The sequence below is a fragment of the Apium graveolens genome, chromosome 6 (genome assembly GCF_009905375.1).
Source record: "Apium graveolens cultivar Ventura chromosome 6, ASM990537v1, whole genome shotgun sequence".
In the NCBI taxonomy this organism is placed as follows: Eukaryota; Viridiplantae; Streptophyta; class Magnoliopsida; order Apiales; family Apiaceae; genus Apium; species Apium graveolens.
In genome coordinates this window covers 34,094,496-34,122,047 of record NC_133652.1, presented here as the reverse complement: position 1 = coordinate 34,122,047, position 27,552 = coordinate 34,094,496, and the positions used below count along the sequence as shown (strand labels likewise).

At 36.0% G+C, this 27,552-nt stretch overlaps 1 non-coding gene across 1 annotated transcript; it reads right to left on the bottom strand.

Annotated features, from left to right (window-relative positions):
• Positions 1-23,893: 23,893 nt before the first annotated feature.
• Positions 23,894-24,000, bottom strand: LOC141669488 (small nucleolar RNA R71). The gene has a single exon (XR_012553769.1). It is a non-coding gene; the product is annotated as a small nucleolar RNA R71 (small nucleolar RNA).
• Between the last annotated feature and the right edge of the window lie 3,552 nt (positions 24,001-27,552).

The following is a 27,552-nucleotide window of genomic DNA, read 5'->3' as shown; positions in this document are numbered from 1 at the left end:
CTCATGATCCATGCCATCTTCATCAATATTTTCTGATGCTCCCCCTGAAACTATGCTCTCTGAATTGGATTCTTCAGAATTTAAGTTTTCAGAACTATCAGAACTTGGCTTATCAGAACTTGATGAGCCAGTTGTATGTTCTGATGCTTCTTGAGATGTGATTGTATCTTCAGTATGCCCCCCTGCACAGGTGCATCTTCCTTTGACGTAGTCACCACAGTTTCAATGACATCAGAGTTTAATCCATCAGAGTTTGCAGTATCAGGACTTAGACTGTCAGGATTTTCAGTATCAGAATTTAAGTCTTCATTTTCGAATCTCAGCTGATCATGATCATTGAAATCTTAAATTGTAGACTCTGAAGGCTTTTGTGGAAAGTCGATATCCAACAAAAATTCCTTCATCAGCTTTTAAGTCAAATTTGGATAGCTGTTCAGGATGAGTCTTAAGAACAAAACACTTGCATCCAAATACATGAAAATACTTCAGATTTGGCTTCTTTTTCTTCACCATCTCATATGTTGTCTTTCTTTGCTTGTTAATGAGTGTTGCATTCTGAGTAAAACAAGCAGTCTGCACAGCTTCGGCCCAAAAATAGGTTGGTAGCTTTGCTTCATCAAGCATTGTCCGTGCAGCTTCAATAAGAGTTTTATTCTTTCTTTCAACAACTCCATTTTTCTGTGGAGTTCCAGGAGCTAGAAAATTCCTGCTTAAGTCCATGGTCTTTGCAGAACTCTTCCATTGTCAAATTCTTGAACTCAGTGCCATTATCACTTCTTATTATCTTCACAAAATCTTTGACCAATTTATCCAGTTTCTTGACATGATCAATCAAGATAGATGCAGTTTCACTTTTTGTGTGCAAGAAATACACCCATGTGTATCTGGTGAACTCATCCACTATGACTATAACATATTTCTTCTTTGCAATAGACATGACATTCACTGGACCAAATAGATCAACATGTAGTAGGTGATAAGGCTCAAGAATTGATGATTCAGTCTTGCTCTTGAATGAATATTTTCTTTGTTTAGCCTTCTGACAAGAATCACAAAGGCCATCAAGAGCAAATTCAGACTTTGGCAGTCCTCTCACAAGATCTTTCTTGACCAGTTCATTTATATTGTTGAAATTTAAATGAGAGAGTTTCTTGTGCCAATTCCAGCTTTCTTCAATTGATGCTCTACTCACTACACAGATTGCATACCCATCAGTACTTGTTGAAAGCTTGGCTTCATAATGTTACCATGCCTGTATCCTTTCAGAACAACTTTGCCTGTAGATTTGCTTACAATTTCACAGTGTTCTCCAAAGAAATCCACATGATAACCTCTATCACAGATTTGACTAACACTCGGCAGATTATGTTTAAGTCCTGAGACCAGAGCTACTTCTTTAATGATGACATTCCCAAGATTGATATTGTCATATCCCAATGTTTTTCCAATGTTGCCATCTTCATAAGAAACACTTGGGCCAGCCATCTTCACAAAGTCTGATAGCAGGGCTTTATTTCCAGTCATATGTCCTGAACATCCACTGTCCAGAACTAGGATGTTTTTCCTGTTGCCCTGCAATTACAAAGACCACTAATGATTAGTTTTAAGGACCCAGACTTGCTTGGATCCTGTGGCCTTATTAAGTTTGTTAACATTTGCAGCGGATTTAGTATCAGAGTTTATGTTAACATTTTTCTTATCAGTTTTTATACTATAAGACTTTGTATCAGAACTTACACTAGAAGGAATAATGCTAACTTTCTTTAAAGAAGGTTTTATTTGATAATAATCATATTACAAACTATGATATTCCTTACAAGTATAAATGGAATGTCATAAACTACCACAATGAAAACAAGGATTTTGTGGCCTATATCTAACAGACTGACTCTTAACTCCTGACTTTGAAGGTAAGGAGTTTATGTTCTTATTCTTCCTGCAAAAATAAGCCAGATGGTTAGAACTTCCACAGTTATGACATATTTTTCTAGGAGCATTAGGAACAGGCTTATAATCATTGCCTTTATTTACACCTTCCTTTCCATTCCTATTTTTCCTAGGTGACTTTACCTTGTTTATATTCTTAACTTCTTTCAGCTTATGCTTTAGCTGCTTCTTTGTCATTAAGCCCACGTTTACTTCAGTTGTCTTTTCCTGTTTTAGTTTGTCAGAAGTTAATTCCTCTTTAACTTATGATTTTTCAGTTTCAGACTTTACAGCTACAAACTTAACATGTTTTAACTATGGCTTTTGTTTAACAACTATAGGCTTAATTTCTACAGTTCCTTTATCATTCTTATCATCTTCATAACCTAAGCCCTCTTTCCAGTTTCCACTACTTAACAAATTCTGAGTTGTTCTGCCAGACTTAGTCCAAGTCCTGATAATCTCTCTTTCCTTTTCTAGCTCAGTTTTTAGAGATTCATTCATTTTAAGTACTTCATCTCTAACATAGAAAGCATCATCTCTATCTTTCTGAGTTTGATGGAACATGACTAACTCTTTTTCTAAATAATCATTCCTCTTTTTACAAGCAAGATTTTCAGAAGTTAATCTTTCACATGTTAAAGTTTGATCTCTATAAATAATAAACATGGTTTTAAGATATCTTCTCAACTCATTAATATCATCAATATGAAAGGCATAAGTAGTTTGAGGTACCTTTAACTCAGCAGCTTCGGGACAGCTATCAGCATTTGCCATATCAGCATTTGCCATCAAGGCATAGTTCTTCTCACTTTCAGAATCTGAAGTGTCTGTCCAGCTTTTCTTCTTTATGACAAGAGCCTTGCCTTTGTCACTCTTCATTTTCTTGCAATCAGGAGATATGTGGCCTTTCTCACCACAATTATAGCATTTAACATTTGAGTGATCTCCTCTGTCAGACTTCCCTCCTTTGCCTTCAGATTTTCTGAAATTCTTCTTATCAGAACTCGTACCTTTTCTGGAAAACCTCTTTCCCTTCCTGAACTTCCTGTATGCAATCCTTGTAATTCCTTTCACCATAAGAGCACACAGCTTCATCATCTCTTCATCATCATCCATCTCACGCAAGCTTTCAGTTTCTGAGTCATCATCACTATCAGAACTTGATGACTCAGTATCAGACTTTGTGATGAGCGCTTTTCCCTTGCCTTTCCTTGAGGTAGCTGCCTTGGGAGATTCTTCTTTAGCCTTAAGAGCAATTGTCATTGACTTTCCTCCTTTCCTCTTGCTTCTTTGTTCCATCTCAAGTTCACGAGTCTTGGGCATCCCATAAATTTCATCAAGAGTTGTTTCTTCAAGATTATAGTTGTCTCTTATAATTGCTGCCTTCAAATCCCAACTTTCAGGAAGAGCTAACAGGAATTTAAGGTTTGAATCCTCAATATCATACTCCTTATCAACTAGTGACAAATCATTCAAGAGTTTGCCAAATCTGTCATATAAATCAATCAATGACTCATTAGGCTTTAAGTCAAAGTGTTCATACTCTTAAGTGAGTATTGTCTTCCTGTTTTTCTTAATCGAATCAGTTCCCTGGCACCTTGTCTCCAAGGCATCCCATATCTCCTTTGCAGTCTTGCAGTTAATTACCCTGTTTGACATTACATTATCAATGGCACTATACAGCAAGTGTCGTACCTTAGCATCCTTAGCAATTGAAGCAATATCTTCAGCAGTGTAATCACTCTTCTCCTTTGGAACAAACTTTGCTGCTTTACCTGCAACTACAACAGCGAGTTTTGTTGGCTTGTGAGGTCCTTCATGGATTCTGTCAAGATATTCTGGATCAGTAGCTTCCAGAAACATAGTCATCCTCACCTTCCATATGGGATATTCAGATGGCTTCAGTATGGGAACTCTAATAGCCTCATATCGACTATGGATTTGAGTCTTTTGTGGTTCTTCAGTTTTGGTGGGCTTGGTTGGAGTTTCTGCTTCAGACATGATTATTTTTGGATCTTAAACTGTTTGTGTGTTAACAGATAGGCTCTGATACCACTTGTTAGGTCACACACACTGTAGAAGGGGGTTGAATACAGTGTATAGCACAATCAAATCAAATTCAAATAACACAAGTAACATAAAATAGACTTTATTCAATGCAATAAACTCTATTACAATATGGAACTGTCCTCTCTCGGTGATGAAAAAATATCACGAGAGCTGCTAGGGTTATAATAATAATATTCTCGATAATGATAACACTTATAGTGTAAACCCTATGTCTGTGTTTATATACTACACAGCTACAAGATAATCACTAATTGATATGGAATATAATTATGCTTCCTAAAATATATCAATCAGATATCTTTTCTTCCAAGTATTCCATTCTTCATAGAATTCCTTCTCCATGCATATCTCTTCTTACGTTTGTCTCGATCTTCTTTCCTTTCAATCAGCCGCCTTCCTTATCTGAAAGTTTCCTTTAAGTTCTGATATTATCTCCTGATAAATATCTCCTGAACCTTAACTACTGATCACTTAAGTTCTGACTTCAGTACAAGTGCTGATTTCAGTTAAGTACTGATTTGTCCTATTTAAGTAAGATCTGAAAACTAAACATAAATCATATTAGACATGACATTATCAAATATATCTAACATCCTGCTCAGCTAGAACTTGATAGGTTGAGACAGGGTGAGTAAATGCCTCAGCTTCATAAGAAACAAAATCTAAGACAACTTGATATTCTTGCTGAATTAGTTGTTTTTTCAGCATCATTGACATCCATTAACTCACTTATAATGGGCTCTTCCCATTCAGCTATACCTGCTTTTCTCTCAATTTCTCTCTGTTCTTGTATCAAGGGCTCCCCTTGGCTCACCACCCTCACACCCTCACCTTCACCCACTAAGGTGGAACTCCCCTCACTCACTTTTGCCAGACTGGAAGAAATAGTCTGCAATGTTTCTCTCATTTCCTCTCCTTTTGCCTGAGTGCAACTCAGCCTCTCACTCTGTTCACTTCCTTCCCTCAAACCTAGGAGTGATTGTACAACCACTAACTCATATGTAATATCCGGGATATATCGTGTAATTATTTTTGCTATTAAATAATTATTATGTGTGTTCAGTATCTATTCTGTGAATTAACTGTTAAGTGTTATTTGTATTTGAATATTCAAAAATAGTATTAATTGAGTATTTCAATTTTTATATGTCCAAAATAAAATATAGATAATTGTCATATCTTCCTAATTATTATTATGTTGATTTATGAATTTATATGAATCATATGAAATTTATAAAATCTTTTTCCGAGTATTTAAAATCTATTTTATAAAAACGGGAACCAACCTACGTCAACCGTTGTTACATTTTTGGAACCCGAAACTCTTCCGAGAACTCCTTCCTAACCTAATTGTAATATTCCGAGCCTTTTCCATGTTTCGACTTTTTCGATCCGGCATACGGTTTGTCCTGCGCGGGACCCGGCGCAACATTTACGATACAATATTCGTTTCGGTAAATCAATAAAACCCGTATTTTCGATAAACGGGAGTTTTTTTTTATTAAACTATCACAATTATCACTTCGTAATATGTGTAACCAGGCGCTGAGACCAAGACCGCAGTACAAATTGTACTGATTTGGATAATTATCCCGAAAACCGATACCGTTTGGATCAGTTTTTACAAATAAACGTACCATTTTATATCTGGAATGATCCAAAATCAATTGCAGACAGATAATTATATAATTTTACAGAGAAAAATCATATATTCATAAACTGTTCCAAAAATCAAACCAACTTTTGAAGGTGTTATTGATCTTTGTTTGAAAAGCTCGAGTACCAGATTTGAAGGTCTTGAAGAGCTCTATCAGATTCCATAACCTATTTTACTGCAGAATCAAAGGTTGATTTTATATATTTTTATTTATTTTTGAATTATTTTGATTAAAAATATGAATTTTTGTTCGGATGATTGTTTGTACGATTTGATGATTTCATGTTGTAGAGCTTGATTTCCTGATGATTTTGATATATTATACGTCTGATTTGGAGTTCAATAACATGTTCAAATTTGAGTTTGATTTTCGAATTTTAAAATTAGGGTTTATAACCCGTATGAATGTTCTTAATTGAAATTTGGGGGTTTCTTATTTTGGAATAGATTGATGTTGTGATATAGTGGATTGTGTTCTCTGTGAAATTTGCATTCTAGTCGTATAAGTTTCATGAATCAACGAGGTCTGTAGAGAAGGGAGTTGTATTTTGAATATTTCCGAAGTTCGCCGGAAACTGGCAAACTTCACGGCCAAATTCCGGCCAACTCAGGGATGATTAGAACGATTTGTTGGCTTGGTTGTGTTCCTGGTAAAGTATAGATGTGATCTGGAGGTGTTGGTGGGGTGAGGACGCCGGGAACGTGTTCTCCGGCCACCCCTGTGTTTTTCGGCGACGGGGTGTAAAATTTGCAGTTTGGTCCCTGGACTTTTGGGGACGATATAGTTAGGTCCCTGAAGTTTCCAGACTTTGCAAATTTAGGATTCCTGTTTTAAAAATGTTTAAAAATCATATTTCCTATTTATTGTTATTAGAAAAATTCGTTTTTAATTTCTGAAAATTCTAAAAATTATTATTTTAATTCTGAAAATTATTTTTAATTCAAAATAAATCTGAATTCATTAGTTAATTAATTTCAGTTAATTTTTAATTAATTAATTGGTCAATTAATTCGGAAATTAATTGATTAATTGATTTAATTAATTATTAATTGATTTTAATTAATTATTTAATTAGATTTAATTATTTAAAAATGATTTAAAAATTCTGAAAAATAGTTTCGAGCTTTAAAATATTATTCTAAATTATTTTCAAGGATCGATAATTATTATAAAATTGTTTCGAAGCCATAATTGGCCAACCGAACCCTGTTTATTAACCCGAAATTGATCCAACGACCCGTATTAATTCTGAAAAATACTTTAAAAATCATTTTAAATACCCGAAAGCATATTTATGACCCGAGACTTCTTTATAAATGATATGTCATTGATTACGTGATGTATTATGTGTTATACGTGGCTTGTTGATTGACTATCGGTCTATATATTCGGTGTTTACTTGGTTATTGCATAACTTTCAATCCGTTAATCGGATTTGGGTGAAACGAAGGGTAGATAGAAGTATGTGTTGAATAGAATCCTATGAGTTAATGATTGATAGATGCTTATACTATGTGAGCAGAAGAGGCAAGACATAGGAAAGGGAAACAGGTAGTTGAGGAGTAAAACGATTGTGATTAGAAGCGAGTGCAGGATAGTTGTTAATACCAGGAAAGTGTTCTGATCTTTCTCGAGATATTGTAGTACTTGATAGTCTTGTTGACATTGCAAGTGCTTTGAAGCACAGAAACCTAAACCCTGATTTCAGTTATTGTTCGTGAGCCATGAACCATATTCTTTCTAAGCCATTGATTATTGTATACCCAAACACGAACCACAAATCTACGATACTACTCCACAAATACGTACAAACTAAATACCAGACACTGAACTGAATTATTATATACTCAACCCATGGTATCTTATGCTTTGAAAGACCAAATTCTTGAAACCATGAAACATTGGTTCCTTTGTTATCCAATTCTTTCATTACCCAACATCCAAGCCTTGAAAGTACCTTGTTGATCCACACAAGGGTTGAAACCCTTTCATTGTTAAACACTCACTGTTATTAATGATTCTGATTATTGTTTATTATTGTTTAATCTTGTTATTATGTTAGAATTGGATTGTTTTTATAAAATTGTGGACCAGATTCGTGGTCAGACCATATAATGGTCAAGTTAGGCCAATGTGTGCCTTGGATCCAGTAGTTAGAGCAATGTTGTGTGCTTTGCTCGGGGTTAGTGTGTGACTGATCAGCAGCCTAACCTTGGTTTTAAAATAAAAATATAGTATCCAATTCTAAATCATAATCCATTGTTCACTTGACATCATAACCATATTCACTCGATGATCATTATTCTCATTTTTATCATTGTGACTTGCTGAGCTAGTTAGCTCATTTGTGCGATGTTGTTCATACTCTTTCCAGTTAAGAAGGAACCAGTTGGTAGCAAGGATCCCCAGTCCAGTGCGAGAGCTAGGGATTAAGGTTGTTGAAGCTGAGCTAGTAGACTTCTTTTGGAATAATGTAAATTGTAAAAGTTTGTAATATGTTTAATACTCAGTTCGAGTTTGAATGGTTGGGATTTAATCGGTATGTAATATATTAGTGTGTTTGGCTTGTGTGCATACTTTAACCTGTTGCGATCCGTGGTAGTTGGTAAGTAGGGTCATTGCATATTATTATTATCTTTAATATTGTTATAAGAAGGTTATAAATAAGGTGTGTCTGTGGACCCCAAACTTCTGACCCGGGTTTGGAGGGCGCCACATCATATACACTTGAAACAATTTTTGAAAATTCAGCTTGTGTAGTGAGTACCAACGGATGAGGAACATCCGCCGGGGTTATAGTTAGAATTGCCGACGGATGACTGCTGTTAGGCATATCCGTCGGGATACAATCACTAACCGACGGATGAACAATATCCACCGGTATAGAAGAAATGATAGAGTTTGGAGTGGAAACTATTGTGGACTTTGTGTAGATTGATGAAAATTTTGGCACAGAAGTCTCAACAGTTCCTGAAAGAATTGGCAAGTGATCCAACAAATCATCTAAAAGAATATGCTCACTTGCATTGAATTTTGGCTTCTCCAATAGAGTTAAAGAAGGAGAATCAAGGATTGATGTGTTAATCATATCCACATCCAGTGAGTGTGTGGGTGAGTTTGGTATATTTGGTACTTCAATAGTCAAAGATTTTGGTTGTGACTCCACATTTATTGGAGCCACATCAAACTGAATTTGAGATGGTGCAGTGACTGAGTCTTTAGCTGCAGTTTGCACTGTGTGTGATCCTTGTGCATCCCCAGTATTTTTAGATTTCTTCTTTCTGGCATACGTTTGGGGTGAGCTTGTGTCCCTTGCCCTTTTGGCTTGTGCTCTTGGCTGAGAGCTTTGTTCAATAGTCACATCCTTTTGGGAGGATGCAACTAGCGATGAGCTATTGTCCTTATTAATCACCGTAGTTTATTGGGAAACTGCAGTGTGGCTAGGCTTGGATTCACTCACCTCTCCAACCTTATCCTTAGGTCTTCTTTGATTTTCACCCTATCCCTCACCTACCTCACTCTCCTTCACACTCCCTTCTTGGTGTTTGGTGGATTTTGCAACTAGTTTCTTTTGAGAGAAACCAGAGGGGGCTTTATTTGATTTGGATTTAGAAACCTTTGGTTTAGTGGCTTGAGTAGGCATCTGTTTGGTCACATTTATAGATGTCATTGCCACATTGAAGGCAAAGAAATAGGTGGTTGAGAAGTAGTGGCAGAGACAAAAACAGTTACCTCACTTACCTGAGGCAATTCCATAATAGGCAAATAGAACAGGGGCCCCTCTTTGTGGTGATCAGCCCTGTTTAAATCTGCAATCACTCTTCTTTCTTGAACCCAACAATTTAGTTTGTTGGTTGGGTTCTCAATTACAAGATTCTCACAAATATAGTTAGCAATAATCATGAAGAATCTAGCATAATAAATATTTTTAAATCTCTTTTTGATTTCCCCTAACTTGTATCCTAATTCAAACATGATGGCATCACTGAAATTGTAGTACTTATCAGTAAGAAGCATGTAAAACATGTTAAGCATTGTAGTGTTGACAAAATCAAAGTTACTTATTTTACCAGAAAACACCTTGGTAACTATATCACACAAATAACTCCACTCTTTTCTAAGACCTAGCCTCATAATTTCACTTAACTTAGTGGTAGGAAGTGCATAGCCCATAAAATTTAGAAAATTAACTATATCAGCATCTGTGTGTGGCTTAGTAGTAGTGTTATCAAGAATTTTAAAGCATGCTTTGATAATATCACTGTTAATGTAATGTTCTTTACCTTTAATGGAGAGAGTGATGGTTTTGTCATTAGATTGATATACAACAGTGGTCCACATCTCTTCCACAACTTTACAGTAGATAGTGGGTGATTCCAGCATGGCATAACTGAGCTTGCAACCTTTCACAAAATCCATCATTTTGTGATAATCTTCAGATGCTGGAATCTCTTTGTTCACTAGATCCACAAAGTTGTTATTCTCATATATGAATCCTGACTGAGACGTTATCTTTAATACTGGTGCCATTGTTAAAGCAAGGAAATTGCAGAAGAAAAGGGTTTTGCTTTGAGAGAGAAGAGAATAGTTAATAGCAGTAGGGAGAGATAAAAGCAAAAATAAACTGAAGTTAGGCTTTTATGTACTCTCAAATAAAATGAGATAAAAATTAAAAATAAAAATTAAAGACCCAATGAGAATTACCCAAAATAGCCATTTAAAATTAAAATAAACTATCAAAATTCTGTCAATTATACGCCGTGATATACTTACATACTGTAAGTATATCCGATGGTTAATGTTCAATACTTTTAACGGCTAAGATGTAGACAATTCGACGGATGTGAATAAAGCAATTATCCGTCGGGTGTAAAATAATCCAGAAAAGTAATTGATTTTTTTACAAGGCTATAATATTTTGACGGATGATCAAACTCGATGGATAATGAACATCCGTCGAGATGCAAAATTTTTACTTAGCCAAAATTTCTTCTAAAATAAAAAAAAATTAATTAAGTTTCTGGTTGCATTACAACTTGCAAAATTATCAAAAATAATTTAAGAATAATTAAGCATACCTAACTCACTTACCAACCTAGTAAAGGTGGATTCATCAAGTGGCTTGGTAAAGATTTCTGCAAGCTGCTTTTCACTTGGAACAAAATGAAGTTCCACAATACCATTCATCACATGTTCCCTAATGAAGTGGTACTTGATGTCTATGTGCTTTGTTCTTGAATGTTGTACTGGATTTTCAGTGATGGCAATTGCACTTGTGTTATCATAGAAAATAGGAATTCCATCCACTTGTAGACCATAGTCCAACAATTAGTTTTTCACCCATAGAATCTGTGCACAGCAAGTACCAGCAGCAATATACTCAGCTTCAGCTGTAGAAGTAGAAACTGGTTTTTGCTTTTTATTGAACCAGGTACTAGCTTGTTTTCTAGAAATTGACAGGTTCCTGTTGTACTTTTTCTATCAATTTTATAACCTGTATAATCTGCATCTGAATAACCAGTTACATCAAAACCAGAATCTCTAGGGTATCAAATGCCAAGTTTTGGTGTGCCCTTGAGATATCTGAAAATTCTCTTTATTGCTACCAAATGAGATTCTCTAGGATCAGCCTCAAATCTAGCACAAAGACAAGTAGCAAACATTATATTTGGCCTACTAGTTGTTAAGTACAAAAGTGAGCCAACCATGCCTCTATAGGTTGAAATATCCACATACTTTTCAGAAGTGTTTAATTCAAGTTTATTTGTAGTGGCCATGGGAGTTTTTGCAGATGTGCAATTCATTAGATCAAACTTCTTTAAATGATCATAAATATATTTGGTTTGACTAATGAATATTCCATCACTAACTTGCTTAACTTGTAAACCAATAAAGTAAGTTAGCTCTACCATCATGCTCATTTCATACTTACTTTGCAGCAATTTGACAAACTTTTTGCAAAGTTTTTCATCTGTAGAGCCAAATATAACAACATCTACATAAATTTGAACAAGTATACTAGGGCCATTTACATTTCTAAAGAATAAAATTTTGTCAGCATTACCTCTTGTGAAGTGATTTTTTAAGAGAAACTTTGACAAAGTATCATATCAGGCTCTAGGTGCTTGCTTCAATCCATAAAGTGCTTTCAAAAAATAGTAGACATATTCTAGAAAATTTGGATCTTCAAAACCAGGAGGCTGACTGACATATACTTGCTCCTCCAACTCTCCATTCAGAAAGGCACTTTTGACATCCATTTGATAGACTTTGAAATTGGCATGGGCTTCATAGGCTAAGAAAATTCTGATGGCTTCAAGTCTTGTAACAGGAGCAAAGGTTTCATCAAAATCTATTCCTTCTTATTGACAGCAACCCTTAGCAACTAATCTAGCTTTGTTCCTGACCACTATGCCATTTTCATCCATCTTGTTTCTGAATACCCACTTGGTGTCAATTGGATTCTTTTCTTTAGGCTTGGGTACTAGCTTTCATACCTTGTTTCTTTCAAATTGGTTTAGCTCTTATTGCATAGCTAAAACCCAATCAGGATCCAACAGAGCTTCTTTCCTATCTTTGGTTCTTCCTTAGAAAGAAAGCTGTTATACATACATTCTTCTTGAGTTGCTTTCCTTGTTTGAACTCTAGAAGAAACATCACCAATAATGAGCTCAAAAGGGTGATCTCTAGTCCATTTTCTCTGTGGAGGTATATTATCTCTAGATGAAGAGGCCTCATCATTGTCTTGATGTGTGACTGAGTTTTGATTAGAAGAAACTCCCCCTGAGTTTATGAATCTTTGATTTGAAGGAGTTTTTTCTGTAGGTGATATGTTTTGACTCTCAGCTTCTCTAATTATTCCGATGGATGATGCACTTTGTATCTCGACGGATGAAGTTGATTGTCTACCGACGGATGATGCATTGTGCAACTCGACAAATGCTGAATTTTGAGCATCATTGGAGATTGTCTTTTCTGCATTATCCTTAGCCATTGTTTCTTGATCACTATCATCATCACTGTCTTCACAAGTAATCTCCACATTGTCAAATTTGAGGCTCTCATGGAAATCTCCATATATCAGTCCTTCAATCTTTTTATCATCAAACACAACATGTATAGATTCCATAATAATGTTGGTTCTTAGATTGTAAACTCTATATGCTTTCCCAACAGCATATCCAACAAAAATTCCTTGATCTACTTTGGCATCAAACTTTCCATGTTGATCAGTTTGATTCCTTAAGATATAGCATTTACAGCCAAAGATATGTAGAAAGTTTAACGTTGGCTTCCTGTTCTTGAACAACTGGTAGGGAGTCATGCATTTTGCTTGATTAATCAAAGAGATATTCTGAGTGTAGCATGCAGTATTTACATCTTTAGCCCAAAAATATGTTGGTAACTTTGATTCTTCCAGCATTGTTCTTGCAGCTTCAATGAGAGACCTATTCTTTATTTCTACCACTCCATTTTGTTGTGGAGTCCTGGCTGTAGAAAACTCATGCATGATCCCATTTTCTTCACAATATACTCTCATCACAGAATTCTTGAACTCAGTTCCATTATCACTCCTGATTCTTCTAACCTTGAAGTCAGGATGATTGTTAACTTGCCTTATGTGATTGGTGATGATTTCACTAGCCTCATCTTTTGACTTTAGAAAATATGTCCAAGAGAACTTTGAAAAATCATCCACAATTACTAGGCAATACCTCTTCTTTGAGATAGATAACACATTTATTGGTCCAAACAAGTCCATGTGAAGTAACTGTAAAGTTTCTTCAATTAATGATTCAAGCTTCTTTCTGAACGATGCTTAAATCTACTTTCCCTTTTTGGCAGGCATCACACAATCCATCCTTTAAAAATTCCACTTGAGGAATACCTCTAACCAAATCTTTCTTGACTAGCTCATTCATGGTCTTGAAGTTTAGATGGGACAACTTCTTGTGCTATAGCCAACTTTCATCTTGACTTGTCTTCCTAAATAGACAAGTAACAGATTCTGCATTTGATGAGTTGAAATCAGCTAAGTACATTGTTAGGAATATATGTGTACTAGTTTGATGATAAGCTAAACAAAACACTTAAGTAGAAAACTAGTGTTTGTAGCCTCAACGGATAAGACCACTTTGGCTATCCTTTGATGGAGTAGCTTTACTTAGAAATAAGTTTAGTATTGTAGCACATTTCAGTCTTTGTAAATGAGTTATAATTCTTAGAAGTTGTAGGAAATTATAAGTCATGTTGACTACTAGTGGATATGCAAATAGGAGGGCTAATTATAAATATTTTATGCCTTGTAATTTTGTATAAATGAAGTAGTATCAACTGGTAAATTAAAGACCTTCAACAGATGAGAAACAAAGCCTCCGCGAATGTCTCTAAAGCTTCAACGGATAACATCCATCAACGGATGAGTGCATCAACGGATAAAACTTCTGATAAGTGGCATTTTATACCACTTAGAATGTCTTATAATAGCTTAAATTGATGTCTTGAAATCAAGTATTTTGTGTATTTGATGCGTTTTTCTAGTGTTTGTGCATTTCAGGGTATTACTTGTATTTGTGGAGAGATTTCATCAAGAATAAGCCTTGGCATGTGTTTGGCATTGCAAGTGGGCAGATAGGAGCAGAATGCAGCAAGGAACGGGAGCAAAATAGAGATTTTTGCAGAAAGGTTCTGAGAGCCCGCTCAGCTCTGCTGAGCGACCGCTCAGGAAGTTGAGCGCCCGCTCAGGATTGCTGAGCGGACGCTCAGGGACGTAAATTAAAATTAATATTTTTAGACTCCTAATTCTGTTGAGCTTCCAACTTCTGAGATAGCTGGGTTTTGTGGGACTCCTATATAAGTATTTTTCAGAGACGTTTCACGTGTGTTGAATCGTAGTATCAATCGAGGAGCGAGGAGATAAGGAAGAAGACCGTTTTAGCACACCGCAACGAAGAGGAAGCATAGTTTCTTATGATTCTTTAATTCATTATAACAGTGGATGCTAGTTTTCTTTACTTTGAACCTATTTACTCTTGTGACGTACTCTGGTTTGATATAAGTAGTTTATTTAATTATTCTCGTGTGTTATTATCATGTTTTCATATGAACCCATGGTGACGATGAGTTCTATCATGGGCTAATCGTGATCATGGGGTCGTAACGGATTTGCTATGGAATTATTTAGTTAGTTGTTTAATACCTTAGTGTGTGATGATTGTATGATATCTAGTATTGGTTGTGCTTATTCGTCTTATGTGCATCGCGAACATATAAGATAAGATGTTAATCTCTTGTGAAGCGACAGTGGATCTTGAGGTTTAGAACTTGCCATGCTAGCATAGGTTCATGTATGTGTATGTATGATTAGTGGGTAACTCTAACCATTTTACTTGCCCTGTGTAATCATAAGGAATAACTTGTGCTTAAATCGTTATGTTGTCAAATTCTGTAGACATATAGGGTCTCAACATAATTGATGCCTATTCAACTTCTGTCTTAATTATGGATGCTTGGTAGAATGGTATTAGTACAGTGAAAGTTGGCTTTTATCAGTTTCGTGTTGTTCGATTAATATCATCACCGTTACATGCTAAGGGTAATAACAATAACTATTGAAGGAAGTAGTAATGAAGTTGTGATCTCATGTGTGTTTACTATTGTTAATTCAAGTGTCAATTAAGTGTTTAATTCTCGTAGTTAATTATAGTTAATAATTAGTTAATCAAATCTAAATGTTATTGTCTTGATATTGAGAAGTAATTATACATTGGTGAGAGAGTGTTAATTGAACATAATTAGTCTGAGTCTCTGTGGGAACGAACTAGAAAGTATTATATATTACTTGCGAACGCGTATACTTGCATGTATTATTAGCGCGTGTTTTCCGCCCTAACAAGTTTTTGGCGCCGCTGCCGGGGACTCGACGTATTTGTTTAGTTTATGTACTTACCATCAGTGGTCATTAGGACTCATTGATTAAGACTTGTTACTTATTATTTCCGATTGTGTTTCAGGTACTTTAGCGAGCGTTTATGCAAACACGTTCTCGTACTCGCAAGAGGACTTTAGATACAGCTGAGGAGACAGTCAAAGTTCTTGGTGTTCCGGAGAAGATAGATTTTGAAGATTCGGATACAGAGAGTGAGCAGTTGGAACCAGTAATCATGGGTGTGTTGGGAACCACGGACTTAAGGTGTTACTATATTTTACGATAAAGATTACGAAAAGAGGATTACGTTGTTAATGGTTGATTCCACGCTCTTCTATTGTATTCCCAAATTCCCTTGAGCGAAGTGTGTCCTCCATCTTCTCAAGTTATCCTCTCTTCTTGCTCCTTGGTGGCTACAATATGTTTTCACACAATTGCCAAGCAAGAAGAGAATAAGAATATATATAGGTTACAATAGGGACCATGGATAATTAAGTTGGGCCTTCTAATTACATCTTGAGCCTAGCCCAATGTAATTAAATATTAATTCAATCCACTAAAGAATTAATATTTGCACTACCTTTCCTAATACCGTAATTTAATTAATTCGGTTCCAATATTATTTGCTTATTAAATTCCCCATGTTTAAAATATCATATGTCCATTAATTAAATAAATTACTGATAATTTATTTAATTAATATCTTTTATCCTTGATCATCCACTCAACCTTTATTTAATTATGCCAGAATAAATTCCACCTGCAGGGTTTCACATAATTAAATCTTTTTGAGCTTTCAAGGGGACATCATTAACCCGAATATTATCAGGACATGGATTCCTTCAATAAATAATATCCACCATGTATATAATTCCATCACCCAAAATATAATGATATAATTCAAAAGAATTATTTTATATATAAATCAAAGCATGTAAATAATATACACGTGTCAATTACTATTTCCGGATTAAGAACCTAAGCATTAATAATAACATAGAATCTTAGTTCTCCTTCTTAATCAGTATTAAGGGAACAATTCTAAATTTGATCCTGTTCAATATACACAAAGTATACTAGTATTATTTATTAGTCAATATAAACTAATCTAAATAATACTACAGCCATACCAGTGGATTGTCCAACACCACATGTGCTGTGAACCTTATTATATTATATAACCGTATTTAACAATCTAATATTCTGTATCCCATTTGATACTAGATTGTTCACAATATATAATATTAGACAACATGTAAACATTCAAATGATTCTCAAATAAACTGGCCAGAAATAAATGTACATACTTCAAATAAATATTTTCAGTATACACTAACAATCTCCCACTTATACTCAAAATATTATATGTGTACATCAGTGTTTATTTAATCCACTATTACATAAAATTCTATGTGTCCATCCATCTGACTCCTATCGCTTCCACATGTTTGTCAAAAACCTTGGTTGGCAAGCTCTTTGTGAAAGGATCTGCTCGGTTGTCTTCTGATGATATGTGAGCCATAACTATATCCCCTCGCTTTACGATTCCTCGTATGAGATGATACTTACGTTCAATATGTTTAGCTGCTTTGTGGTCTCGCGGTTCCTTTAAATTTGCCACAGCACCAGTGTTATCACAATACACCGTCAAGCTCCTAGGCAAATTAGGTACCACATCTAAGTCCAAAAGGAAGTTCCTGAACCATACAGCCTCCTTGGCAGCCTCAGAGGCCACCACGTACTCGGCCTCCATGGTGGAGTCTGTAATGCATTTCTGCTTTACACTCCTCCATATAACGGCTCCACCTCCTAAAGTAAAAACATATCCCGAGGTTGATTTCCTCTTATCCCTATCTGATTGGAAATCTGAATCAGTATATCCCAAAGGAAATAGATCTGAGGCCTTGTAAATTAACATATACTCCTTAGTCCTTCTCAGGTACTTGAGTATAGTTTTTACTGCACTCCAATGTTCCTGACCTGGGTTCGACTGATATCTACTAACCATGCCTACAGCAAAGCAGATGTCATGCCTCGTACATAACATAGCATACATTAAGCTTCCACATGCTGAAGCATAAGGAACTGCTTTCATGCTCTCTATATCCTTAGGTGTCGAAGGACACTGCTTCTTAGATAGAGCAACTCCATGCTTAAAAGGTAAAAAACCTTTCTTGGAGTTCTGCATGTTAAAACGAGCTAATACTTCATCAATTTAGGGCTCTTGAGATAAAGCCAACATCCTTTTCTTGCGATCCCTTATAACTTTGATCCCAAGGATGTATGCCGCTTCACCTAAGTCCTTCATGTCAAATTATTTGAACAACCATGCCTTTACTGATGACAACATCTCAACATTGTTTCCAGTGAGTAAAATATCATCTACATATATTACTAGAAAAACCACTGCATTACCTTCACTTCTCTTATACACGCACGATTCGCTTGGACTTTGATCAAATCAATATGACTGGACTGCCTAATCAAAACGAATATTCCAGTCTCTAGAAGCTTGTTTAAGTCCATAAATAGATCTCTTAAGCTTACATACCAGATGCTCTTGGCCTTCCTTAATGAATCCTTTTGGTTGCTGCATATAGATGGTTTCTTCAAGACTTCCATTAAGAAAAGCTGTCTTGACATCCATTTGCCAAATCTCATAATCGAGATGAGCTGCTATAGATAAAAGAATACGGATTGACTTAAGCATGACTACCGGTGAAAAGGTTTCCTCATAATCGATACCTTCTTTCTGAGTATACCCTTTCGCAATAAGTCTTGCTTTCCAGGCTTTCACCTTTTTATCTAATCCCCTCTTTTTCTTGTAGATCCACTTACATCCAATAGGTTTTATACCTTTGGGTGGTTCCACGAGCTCCCAGACCTGATTAGAATACATTGATTCTATCTCAGATTCCATCGCCTTTTGCCAAAGATCTGCATCTTTGTCTTGTACTGCCTCTTCGTATGTACGGGGATCATCATCATGTTCACCAGGGACCAAGTCTGAAGACTCTCCCAAAAACATGAATCTATCAGGCTGTTGAACAACCCTCCCACTACGACGAGGCACTGGTGCAATATTAGTGTCAGGTTGTACATTATGTTGTGGTTGTTCTACTTGTACTACAGCTTCATGGGTATTATTTGTCCCTCCCACTAGTTCCTCTAAAATGACACTACTCATGGGTTTGTGATTCATTATATAGTCCTCCTCCATGAATCTTGCATTGGTGCTAACAATGACATCCCGATTCTTCGGACTATAAAATAAATATCCTTTCGTTCCCATGGGGTAGCCTACAAACAACCTTACTTCTGTACGAGATTCTAACTTAGTCGCGTTCTTGTTCAGCACATGTGCTGGACAACCCCATATTCGAATATGTCTTAGACTCGGTTTATCCCCAGTCCATAATTCTAAGGGGGTTTTAGGAACCGACTTAGAAGGTACTAAGTTCAGAAGATAAGCTGCTGTCTCTAAGGCATGTCCCCAAAACGACTTGGGTAAATCCGAATAACTCATCATCGATCTAACACTCTCTAAAAGAGTCCGGTTCCTTCTCTCTGCTACACCGTTCTGCTGGGGTGTGCCTGGTGCAGTAACTGGGATTCTATCCCATTTTCTGATAAATATTCCCTAAATTCTCCAAGCAAGTATTCGCCACCACGATCTGATCGTAGTGACTTGATACTTTTATTAAGTCGCTTCTCCGTTTTAGCTTTGTACTCTTTGAACTTATCAAAGCACTCAGACTTACGGTGCAACAAATAAACGTACCCATATCTAGAATAATCATCAATGAAAGTGACGAAATATTCATAACCACCTCTTGCTTGGATATTCATGGGTCCACATAAATCAGAGTGAACCAATTCTAACAGTTGTTTGGCTCTATTCCCTTTTGCCTTGAAAGGCCTATTAGTCATTTTACCTTCCAAGCAGAATTCACAAACTGGAAATGGCTCCACTGCCAATGAGCTTAAAGGCCCGTCTACTACCAGTCTTTGAATCCTTCTCAAGTTAATATGACCTAATCTCAAGTGCCAAAGATATGTTTGGTTCAAACTAGAAGGTTCCTTTCTTTTAGTAGAGTTAGAAGATGTGTTGTTCAATTCCCTAAATTGCAGTTGCAGTGCAGGTTGACTAGGATTAATTATATACAAATTGTCTTGCAATGTACCAGAACATATAATTCGTTTATTCATCATAATAGAAACATTACGATCCAAACAAACATTATAACCATCCAAAGCAAGTTTAGAAACCGAAATTAAATTCCTTCTAAAAGAAGGTACATAAAGACAATTGTTCAAAACCAAAATCCTATCAGAACCAAAAGATAAATGAATAACTCCTACTGCAACTACTGCTACTTTCGTAGCATCTCCCATGAACACGTATATCTCACCATCTCTAAGCATTCTGGATAGTTGGAACCCCTGCATAGAATTACAAACATGATCGGTGGCTCCTGTATCTACACACCAAGTGCTCGTAGATATAGCCGCTATAAATGTTTCTGTAACTAGAGAAAGAGACATACCAGTATTGTTTGTCTTCTTAGGAAGAGGACAATCCTATTTCCAGTGACCTGACTGTTTGCATCTGAAGCACTTTCCCTTAGGCTTTTTCACACCACCCTGAACTCCCACTGCCTTCACAGCTTTCTGTGTCTGAGCCTTTTTCTTCTTCTTAATACCTTTCGGCTTAGAGGAAGAACCTTTCTCAGCCACATTCACTTGAACACTCTGCCGAAATAATCCTTCAGCTGCCTGAAGTTCTATCAGCGGTTCCGCGAGACTATACTGCCTCTTGTTCATGTTGTAATTCAAGCGGAACTGCTCAAAACTCTTGGACAAGCTCATAAGGATAATGTCAATCTGGGTTTCCCCGTCAAGTTCAGCACCAAGGATCTCTATCTCATTCAGATGAGACATCATCTTGAGAACATGATCCCTTACAGGTGTGCCTTCAGCCATCTGAGTGTTCATTAAAGCCTTCATGGCTACTTGCCTAGCAGCCCTATTCTGATCTGCAAAAAGTTCCTTGAGATTAAAGAGCATATCCGAAGCAGTGGCCATAAACTGATACTGATGCTGCAAAACACCCGACATTGCTGCCAGAATGTAACATCGCGACATTTCATCAGCCTTAATCCACCGTTTATAATACTCTTTCTCATCTTCAGGAGCATCAACAGCAGGCTGTTCAGGCTTGGGTTCATAAGTGCAAAACTTGTACTCCTCAGCAGTCAACACAATGTCCAAATTTCGTTTCCATTCAATATAGTTAGGTCCGGTAAGTTTGTTATCCTTAAGTATGGTGAATAGTGGATTAAAACCCATTTTATCCTGAGAATCATGCATAAAAACATCACATAAATAAGGGTGCATTAATTATTAAGATCTATTGATTCCTCTAACAATTATTAAAATTTAATGCACTAACATATAAACACCATAAGCTTCTGGTACGCCACGATGTGTGACATGTATACCACCTAATTTTGTTTAAATGTTACTTCGGTCCTATTACTAAACAATATGCCACGTTGGGGTGGACTATATTATTTTTCATAGTTAAGTGTATACCATCATCAAATCTTAAATTATTTGAAATATATGGAACTTGGTACGCCACGATGGGTGGCGTGTATACCTTCCAATTATTCGTAATTTTGCCTTGAATAGAATACTTCAATTCAATATTCATCAATGGTTTGATTTCCAGGTAGTGGAGGAGTCACGTCGATCTCGCTTAAAACCCACAGCCTTACAAGTTCGATGAACCCGTTTTTGACAAAATCGTCCCAAATCAGAAATAAAGAAAATCCGTATTTATTCCTTTCAAAATTTATTAATTTCAGAAGTTTGTTCTAGTAATTTCTATAACATTCTAGACACCATAAATTACATGCCACGATGGGTGACGTATATATAATTTATATTCGTCTTTATGTTAAATTACCTACAACCAATAATGGAGACCATGGGATTTAATTTCATATTAATTCCCTCTCCCACTTAGAATTTTTTTTATTAAAATTGAGGAATTTTAAAATTAAATGGGGCCCTATGTTGTTATAATTATGTCTAATCATGCGTTCAAAATACACACATAATTTTAGCAACATATAACATTTAATTAAAGCAATAAATAAAATTTATGTCCATGTCGTCCTAATTAAGTTAAACATGCAATTTTAAAAGAATTACACACATAATTAACGACACACATAATCAATAAATTAAAGCAATAATTAAAATTTAATGGAAAAAATTAAAATAAATTTTCCACTATTATGGCCCTTGAAAAAAAAATCCAGCTCTCAAAAAAAAATCTGCCCCAAGCGCGCCCCGACGCCCCCAGCAGCCCCAGCAGCCCCAGCTGCCGCAGCAGCCCCAGCAGCCCCAGCAGTCCCAGCTGCGCAGCAGCCCCAGCAGTCCCAGCTGCCGCGGCGGCCCCAGCAATCCCAACTGCCGCAGCGGCCGCAGCGCGCGCGCCTGTTGCTTTTCTGTGAACAATTACAAAAAAATTGATCTAATACAAAACTAATTTTGTAAAATCTATTCTAACATGATCAACCCTCGTGTAAATTATAACCACGATTAAACCACGTGGAAACCAAAACAAAAATTAACCACGATTAAACCACGTGGGATCCAAACACATAATTAAAATATACATGGCCATAATAGTGGATTAACAACCTGCATTAAAACCAATACAAGCAAAACACTATATACACGCATATATAATTACGACATGGACATTATATCATAAAACGTAGAACCCATTACCAGGCTCTTGATACCAATTGTTGGGAACCACAGACTTAGGGTGTTACTACGTTTTACGATAAAGATTACGAAAAGAGGATTACCTTGTTAATGGTTGATTCCACACTCTTCTATTGTATTCCAAATTCCCTTGAGCGAAGTGTGGCCTCCGTCTTCTCAAGTTATCCTCTCTTCTTGCTCCTTGGTGGCTACAATATGTTTTCACACAATTGCCAAACAAGAAGAGAATAAGAATATATATAGGCTACAATAGGGACCATGGATAATTAGGTTGGGCCTTCTAATTACATCTTGAGCCTAGCCCAATGTAATTAAATATTAATTCAATCCACTAAAGAATTAATATTTGCACTACCTTTCCTAATACCGTAATTTAATTAATTCGGTTCCAATATTATTTGCTTATTAAATTCCCCATGTTTAAAATATCATATGTCCATTAATTAAATAAATTATTGATAATTTATTTAATTAATATCTTTGATCCTTGATCATCCACTCAACCTTTATTTAATTATGCCAGAATAAATTCCACCTGCAGGGTTTCACATAATTAAATCATTTTGAGCTTTCAAGGGGACATCATTAACCCGAATATTATCAGGACATGGATTCCTTCAATAAATAATATCCACCATGTATATAATTCCATCACCCAAAATATAATGATATAATTCAAAAGAATTATTTCATATATAAATCAAAGCATGTAAATAATATACACGTGTCAATTACTATTTTCGGATTAAGAACCTAAGCATTAATAATAACATAGAATCTTAGTTCTCCTTCTTAATCAGTATTAAGGGAACAATTCTAAATTTGATCCTGTTCAATATACACAAAGTATACTAGTATTATTTATTAGTCAATATAAACTAATCTAAATAATACTACAGCCATACCAGTGGATTGTCCAACACCACCTGTGCTGTGAACCTTATTATATTATATAACCGTATTTAACAATCTAATATTTTGTATCCCATTTGATACTAGATTGTTCACAATATATAATATTAGACAACATGTAAACATTCAAATGATTCTCAAATAAACTGGCCAGAAATAAATGTACATACTTCAAATAAATATTTTCAGTATACACTAATAGGGTGATCGTATAGTTCTGGCAGATCCAGCTCTTATGGACTTTTCTCGGCCTAAAATTGATGACATTCGGTCAAGCATCCTTAATCCAGCTATTTAGGCTAACACTTTTGAAATCAAGCCGGGCACTATTCAGATGGTGCAGAATTCTGTTTCTTTTGGAGGTGCTACTACTGAAGACCCCAACATGCACATCAGGAATTTTGTCGAGATCTGTAGTACTTTCAAATATAATGGTGTGACTGATGAGGCTATCAAGCTGAGGCTTTTCCAATTCTCTCTGAGGGATAAAGCTAAGGACTGGTTACATTCTGAACCAGCGGGGTCCATCACTACTTGGCAAGATCTTGTACAAAAGTTTCTGGTAAAGTTCTATATAATGGCGAAAACTGCGACTATGAGGAGTGCTCTTACTCAGTTTGCGCAACAACCTACAGAATCCATGTGCGAAGCTTGGGAGCGCTACAAGGAGATGTTGAGAAAGTGTCCACATCATGGTATGCCCGATTGGATGGTGATCACTGGTTTCTATAATGGTTTGGGGGCCCAATCTCGGCCCATGCTCGATGCAGCAGCTGGAGGCACCTTGTGGGCCAAAAGCTATACTGAGGCTTATAATCTTATTGAGACTATGGCTGTAAATGAGCATGAAAACCCAACTCAAAGGATGATGCCTGGGAAGGCAGCGGGTATTCTGGAAGTTGATGCAGCTACAGCTATTGCAGCGCAGCTCCAAGGGCTGTCTTTGAAGGTCGATTCTTTAGCCACCTATGGAGTCAATCAGATAGCTATGGTCTGTGAGCTTTGTGCAGGTTCTCATGCTATGGATCAGTGTTCTCTTATTAATGAATCTGTTCAGTATGTGAACAATTATCAGTGACCGCAGCAGCCTGTGCCAGCTACTTATCATCCTAACAACAGAAATCATCCAAATTTCAGCTGGAGCAATAATCAGAATGCTATTCAGCAACCATATCAGCAAGGCGTAAGTAAACAGTTTAATCCACCTGGATTCCAGCAACCACAACATTATGCTCAAAGGCAATCATATCCTCAACAAGGAGGTGCAGCTCCACCTTCTAGTGCTGATTTCGAGGAACTCGAGCTGTTGTGCAAAAGTCATGCTGTTTCTATCAAGACCTTGGAAAATTAAATCGGTCAAATAGCCAATGTGTAACACCCCCAGATCTGGGGTCGGGGATCCGGGTCATCACGGTCTTTCTTTCCACAATATCACTTAACTTAATAATAAATAACCTCATGTTGTGATCCCACACTAACACACACCACAACACGTTATAGTCTCAAAGATGAAATTGAAATAAGTACAAGTCCTTGAATCCACAATTTAAAAGTTATTACAACCCAAAATGATTACTTGATAAGTTTACAGTTAATTGCCATTATCTGCCATAAGTTATAATTATACATAATTGATTCCCAAAAGTAGAATGCCTGATCTACAAATAGATCTACCTCTGCAGCTATAGCGGCTACAATATCAACGGGAAGACGCGGGATGCTTCCCACGCGCTTGCGCTGGGTCTGCTTGAGTCTGGCCATCTTTCCTAACTATTGTTGTTTGATGAAGAAATGAAGCAAGAGTGACCATTACAGCTCGCAAGATAATATATAGTGTAAACAATAATGCAAGTATCTAAATGGATAACTTACTAGAATCCTTTATCAAGTGTAAGGTAATTACTTACTGGATATAAGTTTAAAGGAAGATGAAGTTACCAATTACTTCAATATACTTGAACTACCACTGTTCAAAGTATAATAAGTTTCAAAAGTTCATCCCATAGATGAGACCACAAGTTAAGACTTGAATAGATTAAATCTTTGAAATATTATTGAATGAAATGAAGTTACGAGGTACTTCATTAAGTCCCGATATATATATATCCACATATATATCTCTTATACCTTTCCTAGAAACCTCTGTTATGTAAAGTATGAACAGAGTTTACAATATCCAATGAATTTTGGAAAGAAAAGAATTTTGGCATAAACCCGATATCTTGCTGATCAAGCAAAGATACCAATAAGTAACCTTTTCTACTAGTAGATGGATGAATCCCCCACCGGTCATCACCCTGGCCTCATTAGGACCTTGTGCTGGACCGCCACCCGGCCTCTTACGCGTTGATGGACTGCCACCCAGCCACTTACACTTTGATAGACCGTACCCCGGCCTGTCGCTTATGCCGACTCAATTAGATGGGCTTACTTCCCGAACGTTGGGTAAGTAATCAATTCATTTGTCAAAACAACAACCTTGTTGCGAATATAAATACACCACAGAGCCGGATCCCTCAGGTTTTGAGCAAGTATTTAAATCCCCTTTGAAAGGAAGATCTTAAATATAAAAATGAGTTTTGGGATCCGCTCTAACTTTTAAAATCATTTTGAAGACTCGAAAACATTTTTAAGAATGTTTGGAGTAATGCTGATTTAATAAAATAAATCAGTCCTAATATATTTAGAAAATATCTAAATATTATTATTTAAATAATATTCCCATAAAGAATAATCTTTATAAAAATAATTGAAGTAGAAGTTTTAAAACTCATACTTGAATGGATATTAAATAACCAAAGATATACTTATACGAAAGTATGATCTTTATTTGAATAATCGAAAATAAGTTTGATTATCGAAACATTATTCTTTAATAAAATAAAGAATATTATTTAGTAAATAAGCGGAGTCATAAGTCCTCGAATGAATATTCAAAATAATATTCATTAAATAGAATAAACAGAGTCGTAAGTCCTCGAATGAATATTCAATATAATATTCATTTAAATAAAATAAACGGAGTCATAAGTCCTCGAATGAATATTCAAAGTAATATTCATTAAATAAAATAAAGTTATCGAATAAACCTTATTCGATTAATAGTTTTGAAAACTATATCAATATATATATAAATATATATATAATATACTCGGGAACATCGACTCCGGTTTTAGAAAATATCCACCTTTGGGTCCCCTATACTAAGGGTATACGCAACTACTGCTTGTCTCTAGCATAGGTATTATGCAACTATAAGCATTGGAATCAACAGATAGATATCAAGATTACGAAACAGACATGCATATATTCCATATCAGCATGCTCCAATATATCGCAAGATTTGCTAATTAACCATCATGCGTCTATCACAAGATAATGCATATACATATATACATCACAACAACAGTATAACGGGTAGAAAACTTGCCTGAGCGACTGGGGGTGATAAATGGCTTGGGACGAGTCTGGTAACCTATAAACAACATATAAGTTGGAATGAAACCAAAGTCGCTTATGAATCTATACCTTAACCAATTAGACCTTAACGTTCGCTTTTGCGCTTAACGATTCACTTAAGTCGCTCGAGTACCCTCGGCTCCACCATTTTTAATAATTTAACCATTAAGAGTTTTAAGGCGATTCTTTCATGAGTACCTTACCAACTGCCTAATCCACTTTACTTAATTGTTTCATAATCCAATTATTCATTTAAGGTCCTTAACCAATGTTTCAAAGTAAGGCGAGGGGTAATGGTTCGTTCGCGAAACGCCGTTACTTAAAACGGTCGTTTCTCCTAAACCGTACATCGGATTCAAGCAAACCACATATCAAAATGAAGCTTGTAACTATCTAATCATGGCAATGGTCAAAACCTAACAGTGAGTTCTCGAGTCCTGATGTTATGAACAAAAACAGTCTAAAGTAAATCGGGCATTACGACGACTATGTTTACGCGATTACCGTATTTTATCCTACTCCAAATCAACCACAAATCAACCATACAACCAAACTCCATCCATACAATACTACAACAGCCCCAACACCTCAAGTTCTCCAATTTATATTATTCTCAAACATGAACTAAAACTATTCTTAAGTTCATTAACCAGTAATCCAAGATTTACAACTCCAAACTCATTACAAAACCAACCACACTCTAAGTCTACAAGAATCATGCTTCTCATGAACCATACCAAACAAAAAAACTCTAAATATACAAAAGTAGGGCTAGGGTATGAGATTATACCT